General features: G+C 40.7%; 1 long non-coding RNA gene across 1 annotated transcript in view; it reads right to left on the reverse strand.

Moving 5' to 3' along the window:
• Nucleotides 1-5,678, reverse strand: part of LOC125750039 (uncharacterized) — a 66,399-nt gene extending 60,721 nt beyond the window's left edge. The window contains exon 1 of the long non-coding RNA XR_007400276.1: nucleotides 5,589-5,678. This is a non-coding gene — a long non-coding RNA (uncharacterized LOC125750039). The remainder of the gene's footprint in view (nucleotides 1-5,588) is intronic.
• Between the last annotated feature and the right edge of the window lie 322 nt (nucleotides 5,679-6,000).

The following is a 6,000-nucleotide window of genomic DNA, read 5'->3' on the forward strand; positions in this document are numbered from 1 at the left end:
ACCGTACGATGTTTATGTACCATATGTTGTTTATGTAACTTTATATATAGTGTGGATTTTTTACCAGAAAAAAAAAAACAAAAAATATTAAAATTCACACACACTTAGATTGATGTGAATGTTAAAACTATATTCCTTTCATTTGTGTATAATTCCCCACACAGCTACATGCATTTCTGTGTAGATGAGTGCTGTTAAGTGAAAGTCACACATTCTGCATGACATGACTTACCCAGTTGTTGGTACTAGCGGTAAGAATTATTCAGCAACATAGTACTGACATTCATAACCATTCCGAGATGGCCATCAGACTAGCATCTTCCCGTGTAAACAAAATCTGCTCTATGCCTACTAAATCTAGCATAAGACTGTGACGTTTAATTAGTATCAAAACTCGCGCCTGTAAAAGGCAGGCGCGCGTATGTTCTCTGTGCAGTAGCGAATTCTGGAGTGACTTTTATATACATTAAGACGAAGCGAGAAATTCCCGCAATTGGGCGCTGAATTTTAAGCGCCGTTTTAATTATGTACACAAACATGTCTGATTCCGATTATCATCTCGAATGTGGAAAGATGTTAAATAAGTGCAATACTTCCTCACCCCGACATCGTGCCAATGGTATTCTCATAGACTGGTCAGTGATCATCATCATCATCTTCCAAAGCAAACAGCCAGTCGTAGGATTCAAAGTGACAAACTAAGTAAGTTGAAAATCAGCCACTGTTCGCGCCCCCATGGTCTCAGAATTCAACCTGCCAAGCGAGCGCGTAGTGAGGATGCGTTTCCTGTGGTTTTTATGTGCGCGTGTTTTGAAACTAATTAAACGCAATATAAGACATATATCCACAAGTAAAACTAAATATTTATGTAGGCCAACATGCATGACAAGTTTAATTAATAAATTACGTACATAAGATATCACCCCCAAATACAGTAATAACATTGTACGTTATAATACTGTACTGTACATTACTGTACTTTTACTCTTTCAAATTAAGAGGATTTTAACGTTTTAGCCCAATTCTCAAGAGGTGGCATAGCAATGAAAAATATAAAGTTATGATGGTGTAATGAAAATAATGGTTTTTATAACCAGATTCTGGAAATTTTAAACTTTTTTCCCCAGATAACCGAAACAACAGCTACTGAAACCTTGGATACTGGGGGTCCCACTATACTTACAAATAATGCAGGCGAGTCTATCAGGACAGTGTTTACTTTTGTTCCCCCTAAAAGAAACACCCACGATACTGACATTTCTCATTTGATATCCTCAGCTGCTTCCGACACAAAACTGAACGTCGGGGCACAGTGTATCCCTTCCAGACGTTCTCCAAGTACCTATGAAAGACCTTCAGACCCGCATTTACTCTTTGTTTACCGCTCTGGCACTGTCAAAGGATTCTTCCATTCTCCATAAATGACACATTTCATGTCTATGCCATTGTATTTAAGACAAAATCTGAATAAGACAGGGTTATATACATAGAAATGTTTATTTTAAAATGCATTGTCGATCGACTACTTCAGTTTGCAAGTGTGAATATTTGAATACATGTTAAAACATATTTTTAACTAAAAAAAAAGTTAAGTATAAACCGCTGAAAGCTCGGGCTCTGAGCCGTCTCTCCTCCTCACTCCTCTCTCGCTTGTCCGCAGAAGACCCCCACGGCACGTCCCTGTCTGCAGTCTTAACCGCCGCGCGTGAAGGTGCATCAGTATCCGCTCTCTGGACGCTCGTCCATCCCACCCCGTTCCTCAATCAGGTCTAACTCACGCCTCAGTGCCTTCAACGGTTGACGTGGGCAAGATCGGCGCACGATCCACGGGGAACGTGATTAAAACAACGCCATCGTGTCCATCCTCGTGTCACCTTTAGTAAATTGCACGGCGGGAAGCTTTTCTTGTTAAGCCGTGAAAATTCAACAAGGAGCATTAAAAAGAAACCCGAGGTAATGAGCCAAAGACACATGCTTAACACCAGCATGACAAGAAATATATTCACCACGCTTACCTCTCCCTATTCCCCTGCGTACATCTTTAACACGTAAAGGGAATTCATCATTAACATCACTGGTCAAACCAACTCAAGCCTAAGTCTAATAGTGATATAGGTCTCCAAAGCAGCACTGAAATTATTTCAGATGAGAAATTCAAGCTAAATATGCAGGCGACTGGGACGTGAACAAATAACCTTCAGGACTGTTCAGCACTGGGAGCTGACTGATCACTAGTGAATGCTCTATGAAAATACAAAGTAACACAGATACCCACAAACGACTTTAAACTGCGAAGCACAGCTACCTGAACATTTAGCAAAAAGGCTTTAGGTTTCATCCTGTGCAGGGTCTCTCATATTCATCCTTCTCAGGTCATGTCACCCTGCTGAAGCTTAACAGGCTCTGGTACGTTAAGTAGAGCGGCAATGATTTAAATGACACATTATGCCAAGATGCCATTGTAACACAAATACTCTGTCCTCAGCGTGGGATATTGTAAAGTCCCAGAGGATAAGCCCAGCCACGTTCATCTTACATTAAATGAAAGCAGAAAACAGAGGACTTAGATAGTCTTACTGTCAGGTATCTATAATACCTGTTCCTATCTAGTATAGATAACATAGATCTGTTACACCAAAACCTATAACGTTCAACTAAACTGTACAAGTTCAGGTTCAACTTAATTATATTGCTGACTGTTTCAGCGTCTGACATGATGATTCATTGGGTGGTGTTATCTCGTCCCACTGCAGTCAGTCCTCCAGTGAGCAACACAGGAAGTATCCGCAGGCAGATTACTTCGGAGGAATACTCATAGTACACAGTATTATGAGGTCATATTATAACATCCTTCCATCCATTTTCCAAACCGCTTATCCGCGGGGGGTCCGGAGCCTATCCCGGAAGCAATGGGCACGAGGCAGGGAACAACCCAGGATGGGGGGCCAGCCCATCACAGGGCACACTCACACACCATTCACTCACACATGCACACCTACGCAATTTAGCAAGTCCAATTAGTCCAATGTCTACTCCTCCAGAGTACCCGGAGAAAACCCCACAATGACATGGGGAGAACATGCAAACTCGAACTCGAGACTCGAACCCGGGTCCCAGAGGTGTGAGGCAACAGTGCAAACCACTGCACCACCATGCCACCCCCGCAGCAGTGCTGCATGTGCCTTGATTATTTATTCTACTCAGTATCATACCTAGATAAACAATACCAGCATCCTCTAAGTTTAAAACCTCAGGATTGTCTCTCACCAAGCAAGTCAGTATCCAAGTGTATGAGGGGTGACACCCTTAACTGCACGAGGTCGGGGATGTCAGACTGGTCAGGAGCCGTTTGTGCCCCCGGCTGCATATTTATGAGAATGTACAAAACTGGGGGTCCGGCACCTTGAGAATCATTCATTTGATACTTCAGTCATTTTTTGTCATAAAAAGTAAAACAATGAAAATAAATTTAAAAAAAAACTGCATTGAGCCTTTACCCTTTCATAAGGCGCAAAGTAACAGCTGGGAACAATTTTCCCATCTTTTAGGTCCCGATGAATGATGTTCATATTATCGTTCACATTAACCAGCAGTTTAATATTACGTGTCTGAGACCTAACCTCTCCACCCCAATCAAAAACGAAACCCCATTTAACTCTGCCCAGTAGCAAACTGTCCAAAAACGGTGTCAGCGTGATTTAAAACGATTCCAAGTCCAGCTCCTTAATTACTTTTATGAAAGGTCAACGTGCAAACATTAACAAGTTCAGATCCATTATCCATTTACATAATAAAACCTGACTAGATACAGTAGACAGCCATACTACATGTTCATTGTACAACATCACTTTATTGTGCAAGGGTTAAACATTTTTTTAGTGTTTTAAAGTTATTTATATCTTTTCAGTTGGGGCTATATGATGAAAACAAAACCACATCTCACCCGATCTTCCCAGTATACTAACACCTTTCAATAAGTAGAACAGCTGACAAAACAATGATATAATTTATTTAAAAATTATGCAACTTATACTGCAACGTAGTACCACGTGTTAGGAACACGTGTTGATTTTTTTCCTCATATTTCATACCATAGCCTAATTGTCACAGGACATGGAAATGTTATTTGTGCATGTTTACAGCAATCAATTATTATTGGAACATTTATAGAAATTTACTAAAAATAAGGATGTTTGATAGATGCAAACATGGAACCCCATTTAACATCCATTAAAAGGCAGAGGAAGACATGTTTGGGACTGGTGAATCTCTTGTGAATACCCTTTATTATCGATATATGTTGTCTAAGATCATTAAAGAGCCGAACATCTCTTTAACCAGAACCGTTTATCAAACATCATCTTTATTTAGGATACAAGCGAATCTGCGTGCAATTATTATTAATAATTGATAATAATGCATCGATATTGAAAGGAATATGATTTAGCTTTTTCAGGAGTCATCAAGCTCTTAATTTCGGTTGTAGTAATTCTTATGTTCAGGACAAAACCTGCTCTGTGCCAGTCACTTTTTAGTCATTATTAAGTAAATATAACGAATACAAAAATATTCTTTTTAACTGTCTAGACAACATTCTTTAATCAACTGCTATTTAATAGTACTGAGACTATTAATAAAACTAATACCACCATAGCTGCATACAAAGTATAAACACTTCTATCTCTTTTAAAATAAATATGTTAAGAAATGTCAGTATGGTGTTAGCGCCTTCACGACAGGGAGAACTAGGACGGCCGTAATCGATGGCTATGATCGTTTTATTGAAGCTATTTTGGTGGTTAATAGCATCGCTGTTTACTACCACAAATGGAAAATATTTTTTATTAACAATAAATAAACCAACAGGACATTTAGCAGTTTCACCAGTGGCTGGACTTTCTGTAGAATAAACGTGGAAATATATATTTTAAATGCATCAGAAGTTTAATAAACTACATTTATAAACAGAAAGAAGAAAATTTTGATTATGCATTCATAGCCTTTTCTAATTTATTCCAATCCGACCAGATGCACTCTGCAAATTAATCTTTGGCACTGCAAGATCTCCAGGCATTTTAAACCCTTATACTGTACACCTCCAACAATCTCAGAATCTATAAATATAGACTCGGCAAGGAATATGTTGGCTGTAACACCTTACAATGTTCTTCTTTATTATTATTTTTAACTAACAGTATGGTTTGCACAAAGCATAAGTTTAAAAAACTAACTACACGAACAAGTCGGTCTTAACAAACTAAAGTTCCCAGTAGTTCGGTTAAACTTTCACCACAGTAGCTACTATTCCTGCTTCCACGCTGAAGATTAAAAGCAACAGCAAGCATTTTTTTCCCGTAGAAAAGCCGAGGATGGGGAAGCAAATAGAAACACATGCAGACACCGCGCATCAGCATTCTGCAGGCGATCTGCAATTAAGGTGCCTCAATCCCCACTTTGGTTCCCACGGAAGGCAAGAGCCAGAGGGGGAGGGAAAGAAAAGAAAAGAGAAAGATTGCCAGGCACTGCGTAGATCAGCGCCGTCAGAGAGCTGAACAATAACCGGACTGACGCCGAAAGGGCTCCCCTACCTTAAGTGCCAAAGCGCCGGCAAAGAATGCACCGCCGCCTCGTCTCCGCACACAGGCAGGGACTGGTGGGGAAAGAGTAACCAGTATGAGCCGATCGGGGAAAGAAGCGGACTACTAATGAGGCTTTCCTGGGAGATTTTATTTTTAGATGTCTCTCTCTCACCCCCCCCCCCCCCCCCCCCCCCGACTCACAATGACACGCAGGTTCAAGGGAGAAGAGCACGCTGTTTGTCCTGCTTGTGCGGTTGCATTGCATACAGACATACATGCATGCGTGCATTTGCTCCCTGCAGCACGGCGGTCATGCTGCAAGGTTCATGCAAAAAAAGCAACCGGCGTTAGGAGAACAGGTAGCTGATCCTTACCGGCGTTTGCGGGCAGGGACGGCAAACGCTGAAAAGCGGGCTTATTT

Source organism: Brienomyrus brachyistius, chromosome 10 (assembly GCF_023856365.1).
Source record: "Brienomyrus brachyistius isolate T26 chromosome 10, BBRACH_0.4, whole genome shotgun sequence".
NCBI lineage: Eukaryota > Metazoa > Chordata > Actinopteri > Osteoglossiformes > Mormyridae > Brienomyrus > Brienomyrus brachyistius.